Source organism: Eschscholzia californica, unplaced genomic scaffold, assembly GCF_041429995.1.
Source record: "Eschscholzia californica isolate CP2 unplaced genomic scaffold, dmEscCali1.0.p SCAF_5, whole genome shotgun sequence".
Taxonomy (NCBI): Eukaryota; Viridiplantae; Streptophyta; class Magnoliopsida; order Ranunculales; family Papaveraceae; genus Eschscholzia; species Eschscholzia californica.
This window is the reverse complement of record NW_028238472.1, coordinates 10,051,000-10,065,690: the sequence shown is the minus strand read 5'-3', so window position 1 is coordinate 10,065,690 and position 14,691 is coordinate 10,051,000.

Genomic DNA, 14,691 nt, shown 5'->3' with positions numbered 1-14,691 from the left:
TGTCTCGTATAAGTAAATTTTCTGACGTATGGAAGAAGAGACACCATGTGTAACATTATGATGTAGACGCAGCGGAAATATAAAGACGATAAATAAAGTAAACGAAGAACGGTAAAATAACTGTAAATAAACTAAACTTTATTAAACTTCAAGGGGTTTTTCTCTTCAATATGAATAACAAAATAGACTAGACCTCCTTTTATAGGATAATATACTTTGCTAGATAGACTCAAACTAGGATTCCTAAATATTAAAGAAACTAAAACATAGAAACTCCTAAATAAAAGAAATACAATTTAAGGTAACTTCCTAATCCTATACTAACTAGGACCACTATTGTGACCGACCGGGACGTGGGCACGCGTGGACGTGGGCCCACGTGTTATGCGCCTGCATCAGCTCCCCTTTCCCCAGAAGGTTCGTCCCGAACCTTTTCAATGAAGAAAACCTTTTGATGCACCCGCATATGATGAACTTCGCCATACCTATCCTTAATTCCCACTTTTGACGAAATTTGCTGAAAATCCATAGAAGACAAATCTGGACCATACCACCAACTATAAGCTGAATCATATATTGCCAAGATACTCGCAAAAACAATGCCAACGTATAAACGTCCAATAAATTTAGACATCGCCCGTCGTCCTTTAAATCGATGAAAGAACCCACATATACTACCTTAGCCGATATATGACAAAATTGCAGTTTTGTAGCGGAAATATTTCGTGTAGCACTAGAATTAGAAGATGGAGGTGATGGTGAATATGACGAATTTTGCATTGAATATGGTGTAGGAAAATTTTTATGATTCGAAACAAGGATGTCTTCTCCCGGAATTGCATGTGCATCAAATAATTCGTCCGAACATGGTTTCTTCACATCACGAATAGAAATTAGGTTTGATGAAGAAAATTTACTTCTTTCTTCTTCCTCGGTCATTGAGAGAATTTTGTTCCTTTTTCCTTGAACTTCACCTTAAATATCATCGATCTTAATGACTGAAGTAACTTCGGAGAACTGTCTTCTCAATTCAATTTTTGCTTCTACACATGACAAACATTCATCGAGAGGAAGAAAACCATACCTGAGGATGCTTTTCAACGTCGTCCAATCGTCTATGATTTGTTTTCCTTCGTCAATGAGTCTCCATTGCATTGCATTGAATTGTTCATAAATTCTTTCGGACAAATTTTGTTCAACCAAAAAAACTTTATCATTGTCATGAACTTCTTGATTTCTGAACCAATCTTCCATGCGTTGAATCCAGAAATTTATATGGAATTGACCTTCGAAGAGTGGCATTTTAGAAACTTGATGAATTTTTCTTTCATCCTTCCGATCCATATAAAATTGAATTGTATCTCTAATTGGATCCCAACATAAACGTGGAAAATTTTTCCAATATTCAAGAGGAGATGTATCTATAGATTTTTTTTTTTTTTTTTTTTTTGAGAAATAAAAAAAATTCCAGAATTTTGATGGCTCTGAATACCACTTGATGTAGACGCAGCGGAAATATAAAGACGATAAATAAAGTAAACGAAGAACGGTAAAATAACTGTAAATAAACTAAACTTTATTAAACTTCAAGGGGTTTTTCTCTTCAATATGAATAACAAAATAGACTAGACCTCCTTTTATACGATAATAGACTTTGGTAGATAGACTCAAACTAGGATTCCTAAATATTAAAGAAACTAAAACATAGAAACTCCTAAATAAAAGAAATACCAATTTAAGGTAACTTCCTAATCTTATACTAACTAGGACCACTATTGTGACCGACCGGGACGTGGGCACGCGTGGACGTGGGCCCACGTGTTATGCGCCTGCATCACATTATTAGGATACCGACAATCTTGCGCAATGTGTGCTCTTGCTTCATGCAGCTATGTTTGCTATATACACTTGGTGCAGTCCTATTTTGCCTTAAAGACGGTATTGTTGGGTTACGGGTATAGCTTTCCAGTCCTCTGTCCTCCCCGTTCTTCTCTCTCCTCTCCTAGTTGCCCTGTCCTATTCTCTTCGTAAGGTGTTGGTCAAAAAGACATTAGACATGTCTATCGTTTTTAGACATGGGCTCTGTCTCGAGTATTTTTCAGGCTTAGGCTATGCAAACTTGTCAAAACCTATGGAAAACCCATGCAAAATATGTACGAATTTGTGCAGACCTTATTCGCGCAAGCCTGTGCAAACCCGTGCAAACATTTAGGAACCTGTGCACACCTTCCTATGGAGCTGAAGCCAAAAAGAATTGGTCTATCTTTTATTACATAAGAAATTTGGCTTAGGGAGTTGGCCAACTTTTTCCTTTTGTACATAGCTCTTAGTCTTGCAATTTATAACTTTGATATCAAAAATCATAATAGCCCGAGCCTTAATGTCTGGAATCCATACCAGGACATGCTTTTACCCCTTTCATATCTTATGTAGAGTTTGATGAAACCATTGTTCGATATCTGTATGTAGCGAGTTCAAATATGAAAATATTATAAAAATAAAACTATATTTGGATGACAGAATCATGATTCTCCGGATTTCATGAGCCTTTGGGATTCATGATTCCACGGATTCATGAATCCAAGTAATAATTTTTGGTATGTTTGGCAACTAATAAGAATCTTATGATTTATTATTATTTGAGAATTTTTAAACGCCTCTTAAGAAAAAAAATATTGAATAAATCTTGTTCTCGAAACTCGTTTTTTCAAATATCGTTTCATTCAAGAACTTCCCGTTTTCTTCGTAATTTTTTTCGAGAACCGTTTTTTAATTTTTTCGTAAACAAATTTATTTTTCAAAAATAGTTTATCTGAAAGCCATTTTTTTGGAAAATTCGGTAACCGAAATTTCATGGTACCTATTTTTACCCCCGAAAACCGATTTATTTCGAGCACCGTTTTTCCCTGGAAAAAAACAATTCGTGAAAAACAGTCTTTATGAAGCAAAAAGTTGTTACAAAATTTCAGTTGTCGAAAAATATTTTTCGAGAAAAAAAAAAACGATTTTTCGGTAAAAAAACGAGTTTGGAGGGAAAATAGTTTTCAAGGAAAAAAATCGGATTTCGTTAAAAAAATTATTAGAGAAAGAATCAGTTTTCGAGAAAAATCAAATTTTGGGAAAAAACGATTCTTTGGAGAAAAAACAACTTTTTGAAGAAATATTTTTTTGTTGATTTTATGTTTGAAATCTAGATAAATAAATCCAAAATCTTAGGGGGTAAGGTGGGATTTTGGTCCAATACAAATTTTGGAATTAGGAATCCTTAGGATTCAAGAGTCATAGGATTCTTGGTAGCGAAATAGACAAAGGATTCATGATTCCTACCAAATACCACTTTTGATAGGAATCCTGCAACTCAATCTTAAAATCTCAAGTGCCACTTAGGATTTTAGAGTTTTTTTTGAGAAAAAATCTCTCCAATGCAAAACTCAAATGAGATCTTAAGATGATGTGGAAGCATTAAGAGCATCTCCAATGCAAAACCTCAAAAAAATCTCTATTAGTCCTATTTGTCAAGTTCCAATTGAGATTCTCAATCTTAGGTGGCGAAAATAGAGATCCTCAATTCTTGTATCTCTCCAATGCAAAACTCTAAACTTTTTTATTTTACTTATGTGGCATGGTTATTTTTGTAAAAAAATAATTAGTTATTTTGGAAATATACGAAGACTTGATTTCTATTGGTTGAAATTTCAATATTGATGAGTTGGACAATTAGAGATATCTTAAGAGGACACTCTATTTCTGGAGTATCCTCTTGAGATATCTCTATTCCACCCTTGACACATCATCTTTGAGTTCTTAGTTGAGTTTTGCATTGGAGATGGTTTGTTAAGAAAAACTCCGAAAATCCTATGTGGCACTCCAAATTTCTAAAATTGAGTTTTGCATTAGAGATGCTCTAAGTTTTAAGATGTCTCAACTAGAAACTCTATTTTTGAGATCTCTTTTGAGAGTCTTAAGTGTCCTATTCATCAAATTTAATTTTTGGACCAATAGAAAGCTTTTCTTTCTCAATCACTTTTTCCTATTAAATGTATGTGTGACATGTGTATCTATTAGAGTTTTTTTTAGTTTTGCATTGGAGATGCTCTTAACTGGAAAAGGTTTTCTGGAACTAACATAATTTTTTTTTTTGAGAACTCACCTAATCTTTTTTATATTCTCTAACGTAAAAAGAAAAGATTTTTTTAACTTACATAAAATATAAGTTCTTAACAAGAATATAAATATTTCTTCTCTAACTTAAAACTTACCTAAATATATTTTTAGATAAGGTTTTCTAAGGCTTACCAAAAAATATTTTTCTAACATAAGTTTTTTTATATTTTGTACATAAGATATGTTTGTAATAGGAATATAAATATTTACCTAGGAGTTCAATTTCTACTCATCCAATTTTGTTTCACCTTGTTCTTGAATTTGTCGTTTTTTGTAATTTGAGGGAGATTGATTCATACCAAATAGAAGTTTGATGGATCTTGATCATGCAAACAAGGAGAAAACTCTTTCTCCTGAACATTCAACGTTCAATGTCGGTTGCTTCTTTATCTTTGTAACTTGTTACTCTCTCTTTAACTTGTCTTCTTGATATATAATTCGTTTCCCTTTTTTGTGTTTATCAGGAGGAGATGAACGGGGTTATTAATTCAGATTCAGAAGGACAGTCATCTAGGGTGTTGTTGGGTTCTAAAGAGGGATCGGATGATTTATCACGTAAGGATGAAACTGAGGTCAAGAAGAATATCAATTCTACAAGTGGTTTGCCTGAGGTTTAATCCTTCCGTTTTTCTTGGTTTCTTATTGAGTTATGTCTATTTGCTCTGCAAAATTTAAACGGTTGAATATCCATTTTTCCATGGCGGGCCATACAAGGGTCGTTCCCGTCACGGTCTCGTACCATTTCCACAGGCCGTGTTGTGCACGATCTGTGGCGTGTTCTCGGTCCTAACGGGTCTCGGAACGCCTGACCAGTACAAGTCGGCACAGCAAGCAACAGACTGTTCCATGTTGTGGCGTGTTCTTAAATTAACTGGTAGTGTTGTTTCGCGTGTCCAGGTCGACATGGCCCGTTGGCCTCTTATCTCAGCGTTTAATCGAATCATAACTTTTACTCTTTACTTTATCATAGTAATATTAGTGCAGTATGTTCATCTGCCTTTTTGTATATTGATTTACTAGATAGAACATATTAGCGTATACTTGGGTACAGAATATGTGACATATGTATTAAATCTTCTATACACAGTCGAGCGTGTGAGATATGTATTAAATCTTGTGTACACACACCAAATCGTAAGAAAACCAATATATCATTCTAGATTAACATCTTTAGTCATTTTATGCTACATTTTGATTCAAGTGTAATAGAAATAATCGAGACTAAGATAAGAAGATTCTTAATTCCTTTTTATCTTACGAAGGTTATAGATGTAGTCATTCCACTGGAAGGATATGAGATTGAAACAGAGGATCTAAGACTTGGTGTTGGAAGTGGTGACCCTCTTACTCATTCTCTTCCTCCTCCTCTTGATCGAAAAGCTTTAGCATGTGAATTGAGCTTATGTTTGGGAACTATTGCACTATATGTAGTAGCAGGCTTCATGTACGGATCGTCAGATAAGCACGGGTTTTATGACTTTGCTCTTGAGTTTGGTACTGGATTTTGTTCATATTTTGTTGGTCTTCTCTTTGTTCTGTTTGGTTATCTGAGGAAACGTCAAATTGTGGTAGAACAACATATTGCGCATGCTCTTTTAATTCTTTGTTTAGTCCTTGAAATTTATTTTATTCTCATTCCAGTTGTATCTTCGATACATGACATTAGAGGCCGTCTGTGTATTCTAGCATCTCCGCCTCTCTTTGGATTTGTACTCTTTTTGTTTTTTCAATTTTTGTACAACTTTGAAATTAAGTAGCTTTTGTAATTGGTTATTTGAGTTTTAATACTTCTCTTTATAAAGTTTATACTTTGTATTAGAAAAATTATACTTATTTTATTTTCGATATTTTGAATGATTGCTTTAGTAAGAAAATAAAAAGTTGCTCAATACTTCATAAAGCAAAAACATGTCTAAATTTGGAAAGGCATTGCATAGAGAAAAACATGTCTAAATTTAAAAGGTTCGAGGCACACGCTGAACAATTCAAAAAATAATTTAAAAAGGCAGAGTATGTATGTTAACCTTAAATCAAGAAGCACAGTAAGAGGCTGGTTATTCATTAGTGAAAACTTCACTGCTTTAATATAAAAGCTTAGAATCTGATATACAGGTAGGTACACATCGAAAATACAACCATTTACATCATCAAACAAATTCAAAATTCATGGAGTAGTAACTATGGTGTCCAACATCTAAAATAAGCAAAATGTAACATCCTAATTACTATATTCATCCAACAAAGTATACTAAATAACTCCATACGCAACTACGTAACAAAATTGTCAAAGTTGAACTTTTTTTCTCATCTCCACTAAAGACCCATCGAGCCCATGTCTTGTGTGGTGAGTTTCCAAATTGTAGATGTTATCTCAGTCCTCTTTCTCCTTACATGTTCATTGTTTCTTCTGGATATGACTTTGCTCCTGCATTTATTCTTTTAAAATAAGATTGATTAGAAAGAATCATGAATACAACACAATCTAGTTGCATCATATCGGTAATATAAAAGTAATTAGCATTCACATTTTTAATGTAATAAATAATGTAAACTAAAATATACTTACGATTTTCCTACAAAAAGAGTAAGGATAAGACTTAGCCAAGCAGATAGACTTTCTTTAGAGTGGTTGTTGACTGAGTGATCTAAAAGTTCCGTTTTGCATATATCTCCCCTTATTTTAGTGTAATTCATTTTTGCAAAACCTTTTGCATCTCGCACATCTTGCTGTAAGTTTAGCGACTCATTTCACTGAATCATAGTGAAACCACTAGTTGTTGATCTGATCATAAGCAAATAGGTGTCAAAGAAACCTACAACACTACCTTCTGATAAAAACTAGAGAGAGAAGAAGTTGTTCTCTTAATCACTTGAAAATATTGAATTTGTTAAGTTTTGAGCTTTTTATAAGCTTTTACATTTCCGTTATAGAGAGCGAGAGAGAAGAGGCTGATTCCGTTATAACAACCATAACTAACTAGTTTGTTAGGAATAGTTAGTTATGGTTGTTATATTAGTTTCAGCTATAGGCACCCCAGTCTTATATCTTTGTTACACTCTAATGACACCATCTCTTACAATATTCTTCTTGAGTAAATGAAACACCATGTTTACACCTTCATAGCTTTCTCTGTCATGCCCCCTCAAGTTGATGGATCGATCAGGACCATTAACTTGCTTCGGAGAGAGAGAAATAAATCTTTAGATAGACCCTTGGTAAACAAATCAGCAGGCTGCTCCAAAGAGGGAATGTGCTTAATCTCAAGCTGACCTGAAGCAACTAAGTCTCTAACAAAATGATAGTCAACTTCATTATGCTTAGTTCTAGAATGACAAATAGGATTAGCAGCTATATTTTTTGCTCCCAAATTATCACAATAAGCAACCATAGGAGAAGTAATCTTCTGATTCAGCTCAACAAGAAGATAAGATACCCAGAGTTACTCAGCAGAAGCAATTGACAAAGCCTTATACTCTGCCTCTGTGGAAGACTTAGCAACAGTTGTTTGTTTCTTAGAACACCAAGAGACAAGTGATTGTCCAAGTACAACACAAAAACCACTTGTAGATCTCCTTGAATCAGGGCAGCCAACCCAATCAGAGTCTGAATAACATCTTAGTTTTGAAGTATCACCAGGTGTAATTGTAATCCTACAATCAATTGTTCCTTTGACATATCTAAGAATTTTCTTCATTAATTGGACATGAGAGGACCTAGGTGTTTGCATGAACCGAGCAACATAGTTCACAGCATAGGCTAAATCTGGCCTGGTCATGGTGAGATATTGAAGACCACCAATGATGCTTCTATCAAAGGTAGGATCAGAGACAATGGTGCCATCAGAAGTAGATAGTCGATTCCCACTTTTTACTGGGGTAGTACTTGGTTTACAATCTAGTAAATCAACTTTCTCAAGTAATCCAAGAGCATATTTCTTTTGGGTAAGAAATAAGGCAGAAGAAGATGATGTAGCTACCTCAATTCCCAAAAAGAAATGAAGAGGTCCCAACACTTTCATAGCAAACTCCTTGCTTAGAGTATGTATAAGAGAATTCATAAGATTGTCACTGCACCGATTAGAATTATATCATCAACATATAGGAGTAATACCATCATAACAGAAGCAATGGTTTGAATAAACATAGAGTGGTCATGAGCACTCCTCTTGAATCCAACTGAGAGTAAAAAGGACCCAAATCTTTGAAACCAAGCTCTAGGAGCTTGTTTCAATCCATATAAGCTCTTATGAAGATGGCAAACATAAGAAGGAAATTCTGAATCAATGAAACCTTGGGGTTGAGTCATGAACACATTCTCTTGAAGAAGACCATGCAATAAAGCGAACATCTATTAATTGTTGAATCTTCCATCCATTAGAGACAACCACATTTAGAACAGTCCTTATAGTAGCAGCCTTTACTACTGGACTAAAAGTTTCTGAATAGTCCAAACCATCCTTTTGGTGATAACCTTTTGCAACTAATCTAGCTTTATATCTCTCAACTGACCCATCAAACTTGTATTTTACTTTGAATACCCATTTACAACCCAATAGATTCATAGAGGGATCAGGAGGGACAAGAGACCATGTACCATTTCTTTGTAAAGCTTGAAACTCCTCTTTCATGGCACTTACCCATTTTGGTTCAGAAGCAGCCTCCTTGAAAGTGGAGGGTTCCTAATGATGAAGTAATAGGGTAAGAAAGGACTGAGATAATGGGTGTCTAATTGATAAATGAGAAATGTAATCAGGAATGCACTTGGGTTTAGAAATTCCATTTCTTAATCTAGTAGTCATTCTATGACTTGGTTCAGGTGAAGAAGATTCAGTTGTTGAGGTACTTAGCTGTGGTAACTCTTCAATGATTGGAACATTTGAAACATTTGGAGTTAGAGAGGCTAAAGGCAATTGCAAAGTAATAGGTGGGTTTTCAGAAGTTGAACTAGAAATGATAGACTCAGCAAATGGAAAAGTAGTTTCCTCAAAGACCACATTTCTAGAGATATAAATTTTATGAGAATCTCAGTCTAAACACTTATAGCCTTTGTGAGAAGAGCTATAACCAATGAAAACACACCTAGAAGACTTTGAACTAAGTTTGTCCTGCCTGATAGCTCCTAAATGTGGATAACACAAGCAACCAAAGGTTTTAAATAGAGAGTAATCAGGAGTTTTGTTGAATAATACCTCATATGGAGACTTGCTTTAAAGAAGTCTTGTAGGACGCCTATTTATGGTGAAGACAGCAGTTGAGAATGCCTCAAACCAATAGCATTTTGGTAAATTAGATTGAAATAACAAAGAATTTCCCATCTCAATGATTTGCCTATTTCTCCTCTCAGCTCTTCCATTCTGCTGTGGAGTGTAAGGGCAAGAACTTCTAGGTAGAATACCACATTGATCCAAGTAAGCTTTGAAATCACCCTTAGTCAATTCCAAAGCACCATCACTTTGAAAATACTTAATAAAAGTTGAGAAGAGATTCTCATTAGAAGACTTGAACAATTTGAAGTATTTGAGACTATCTGACTTATATATCAAAGGATAAATCTATAGAAACCTTTTGAAATCATCCAAGAACAAGATAAAATACTTTTCACCATCAACACTAAGCTCAGGAGAAGGACCCCAAATGTCACAGTGAATTAGGTACATGGGAAATTCAATGTAGCTTTTTGAATTAGGAAAAGGTAGTAATTTACTCTTAGCTAATGAGCAAGGATGGCATAAGCTCTTAGAGGGTTCATCTTGTACTGAAATCAACTTGTTTCTTGAAAGGAGATGAATAATGGTATCTGATGTATGACCTAGTCTAGTATGCCATACTGAAAATGGAGCAACTAAAGATACTACATAAGCACATTGAGAATCATCTTCTTGTATCCCAAATATGATAGGATATAGATGATTTCTTACTGACCCTTCATTTAAAATGTCATCAGACCATAAGTCCCTTATTTGATATTCCCATGGTGTAAATTTCATTGAACATTGATTATCATATGTGAACTTTGAAATAGAAAGAAGATTTCCTCTTGAGTTTAAGAACATATAGCACATTGAACAAATCAAAATTGTAGTTTTGAATATGGAGTTGAGCATTACCTGTAGCAGCAATAGGGATGGATAGTCCATTACCCACCATTACAGAGACTTGTTGATCAATGATAGTAGTAGGATCATTTGTCATATGGCTTGTGGCACCAGTATCAGCCAGCCACACTTTCTCAGTGACAGTGTTAAGAGCCTCATTAGAAATCAAGTTTTTTGAAGGTAATATGACCACCGTATTAGCTTCTTCATTAGAAAAATCATCTGAATTATAGTCAAAATATGACTCATATAATTCCTGCTCTGTTGGAGAACATTTTTCCCTTTTTCATTTTTTCATTTTTACATTCTTCTGTACTCTCATACAGATGGATTCCAGCAAAATTACCCTTATTAGGCTTGAATTGCTGTGAAAATCTCTTTTGAGATTGATATCATTGTTACTTTGTGGACTTTTGATAGAGTCATCAGGAGCATATCTATATCTACATTTTGAGGCAAAATGTCCCCATCTCTTACAAATGCCACAAGGCACAGTAGAGAAGTCAAATTCAGAGGCTGATTCTGCTGAATTTTGACTAAAGGAAGAAGAACCTTTACTAATTTGAGAAGAAGATTTACCTTGATCTTCATGATAATAATTCCTATAAGGTTGATGAGATTGGATAGCTCGATTGGAATTATAAGGTCTATTACCATATTTGGGAGGAAGATTTTTTACATAATAAGCAGAAGGCTCATCATCATGAGATTGAGTCTTCATCCATTGTTCATGATGAATGATGCAAGTTCTAAGTTCGCAAAGGAACGCTTCTGTATTATGAATGGAAATAACAAAAGGACTATACTCCTTTCCTAAACCTTTGAGAACAATACGACTGAGTTCCTTATCAGACAATCTTTCATTAACAGCTACTAATGAATCAGATAAGATCTTTACCTTTCGAAGATAATCTGTTGCAGAAGAATCACCTCTTTTAAGATGTTAAATTTGTTCTCAAGTGAAGCTATCTTTGCTTCATATTCCTCAATATAATTGAGCTCAAGGTATCTCCAAATTTCTCTAGAGGTTTGAAGACCTAGAACATCAGTTGAGATTGAATGAGTAAAGGTTGCCTTCATACATGATTTAACAAAATTATCAGTCTTCCTCCATTGAAGATAAAGAGGATTTGGAATCTCAATATGATTATCAACGATTGATTTTGCTGGAGAAACAATAGATCCATCAACAAAACCAAAGAGATCAGTACTAATCAAAATAGCCTCGAGTTGATCTTTCCAAATCAAAAAATTAGATCCATCAAGTTTCTCAGAAACAAAACTAGCAATATTAGCTATAGATGTATTCGGTGAAGATAAATTTGGAGAAGAAACCGAATGTGATGATTGAGAAGCCATTAGAGATCAAAGAAAGGAATTCGCAGTGTTTAGTGCGAGAAAGTGAAATTTGAAGAAGAAGAACAGAAAAAAAAAAATCACTGGCTCTGATACCATGATAAAAACTAGAGAGAGAAGAAGTTGTTCTCTTAATCACTTGAAAAGATTGTATTGAATTTGTTAAGTTTTGAGCTTTTTATAAGCTTTTACATTTCAGTTATAGAGAGAGAAGAGGCTGATTCGGTTACAACAACCATAATTAACTAGTTTGTTAGGAATAGTTAGTTATGGTTGTTATATTAGTTTCAGCTATATGCACCCCAGTCTTATATCTTTGTTACACTCTAATGACACCATCTCTTACATTCTTCTTAAGTAAATGAAACACCATGTTTACACCTTCATAGCTTTTTCTGTCACCTTCACTTTTAGCAATGTTTAGCGGAAAAAACAACTACTTAACACTTTTTTTTAGTGTTGTATTAAGCTTTTTATCAAGTAGTTCACGTATTGGTATTCATAATCCGTACTTAGATAACCAGGCTTTTCTCAACAAATTAGTATGGCGCCTTAAAACGGAACCCAATACAAATTGGATTGAACTGTTGAAAATGTGCTTTTAAACCAAATTTGATTTTGGGCCTAATATGAAATGCGGGCCTGAGTAAAAGTTCTATCAAATTAGAAGGGGGTAAAGAAGGGAAAAGACTCTCTAAATTAATTAAAGAGAGGTAGTAGAGTTCCTTATGTCTATTACTTGAGAAAATTTAGAGAGAGAAAGAACTACGGCTTTCTTTGGAGAAGATCCTTTGTTAAGAAATTTGAAGTAATCAATTAGTATATATCTATGACTATTATCTAATGTTTTTGAATGTCTTTTTCTTTGTCAATGAAAGAAACAACAACAATGTTAGTGTTCATGTTGAATGAAGATTTGTGATTGAAGTTGGTTTAAGTATATGGTGTTACATCCTTTATGTTATAGTTATCTTTTCGTAGTATCTCCAACATGAAGTTCTAAAAGCTAAGTATGTCAAAAACTCCACCAACCCAGACCCGGCTAAGGTCAACTATTCTTGGATATGAAAGGTCATTCATAAGCATTATGGTTTTATCGACCCCTTGTCAATTTGTGAAGTGCAGGACAACTCTGAAATTAATTATCTGGAATGACCATTGGATCCCGAATTCTCCTCTTATTCTTAATCCTAATAATTCCAATCTCAACAAAGGCTCTAAACTCATTCATAATAATAAGTAAAATGATCAATTCTGCAACACGCTTTCGACAACCAAACAGTTAACCTCATCAAATCCATGGATATTCAGGAATAAGGCCAAGACAGTCTTAGACGAACTTTACTCCATTAGATAAGTTTACGGTAGGCTCGATGTATCATCACTTAATTTTCGCCAACATTTCTCAACCCCATAATGACAAATATTGGATGTTTATTTAGTCTATTAAAACTGTCCTTTGAATATCCATATTTCTTTGGAAATGTTACTCCAAGGCCCTCCCATTGCGACATAGGATTAGTGAATATATAGAGAATAATTTGTGCTGCTTAAATTAAGCACTTATTGAAACCCCTAAACATGCTTTGTTTCACTGGTAATTTTTGCAAAAAATATATAGTTCTATTTTAATACTGTAGCATATATTCTTTTTTTGTTTTGTTGAACTTCAGATGTATATAAATTTAAGAGTCATTACAAGAGAGTAACATATTATTACAGTAAAACCTAATAACAAAATACGGACATTGCGCCAAGTCTTGGGTGAATTCTTTTTTCTCGTCCATTTGGCTAATTTGTCCGGTTGAACGTTGAGATTCCTGTTGGTGTAATGGAAGCGCACTGTTTCAAACATGTGTTTCATTTCATGGATTTTTTGAATATGCATTTTTTATTGCCACTGTATTTCATGAGTGAATTTATGAGTGAATTTTATCTTGGCAAGGCATTGGGAATATATCATGCACTAATAATCTACGATTTTATGGTATATTTGAAAAGTTCGATGTGACCAATGTTTTCAGAATATTATAAGTAAACCCTCACCAGTGATTAATCAGATTCTATCTTTTTCTCGAATTCCTGATACTAGTAAGATTAGCATACAAATTCGACTTGATAGGTGGGCGCCCCCGGTTTCTCTTTATCTCAAAATTGAATTGATGCCTCATTCACAAATATTAACAACTGTGTGTTACCAAACAGGTAATTAGTCATAACTCGACCGAAAATGGACAATCAATTAAAAACAGTTGGACTAATCTTCGCTTTTGTTAAACATATCGGACCAATTACCAAACAGGTAATTAGTCACAACCACTTACAACGTGAAAAAAAGATTTGGACATTGACTACAAAACTCATTGCTTGACAACAAAAGTCATTATAAAGATATTGATTCATCATAAGATGTGATAACCACGATAATGATGAGTTGGTCACAGTGATTCAGACCAAAACGGAATCAACCCTTTGTTTTTTTTTTGGAGAGACGAGAAAAAGTAGGAAAGAAGAAGACACCAAGAAGAAAGGAGGGAGAAGAGTGAAGGAGAAGGAGAGAAACCCCTACTTTAAATTACTGCTTTATTTAGTCGGGAGGAATCTAAAGGAGAGAGAGAGAGAGAACCTACCCAGTTTGGTATTCTCCCTGTCGGAGCAATCCTCATTACAATTTTAGGCAGGGAAAATTCCAGGCGGTCCATTTCCATGATATTTATTCTCCGTACCGGAGCAATCCCTTGGTTGAAAGCTAATTTATAAACTCCAAAGGTGAGTAGGTTAACATAATATAAAGGTTCAATTCTTCTCTCTTGATTTCCCTAATCTCTAATCTCTTATACTCATCAACTATTGTACCCGAGATATTTGTTTATTTAAGGATTTATGACGTTTATGGTACTTTTTTTCATTAGATTCATGCAAATTCTTCTACTTTAAAAAATGTTTGATATAGTTTTTTGAATACCCAATGGGTACCCGATACTTGATGGATACTCGAGAAATTTGAAGGTTCTGGTTATGGATCCTTCTATTGAGGTACCGATACCGGAAAAGTCAAGAACCGAAACCGCTACAA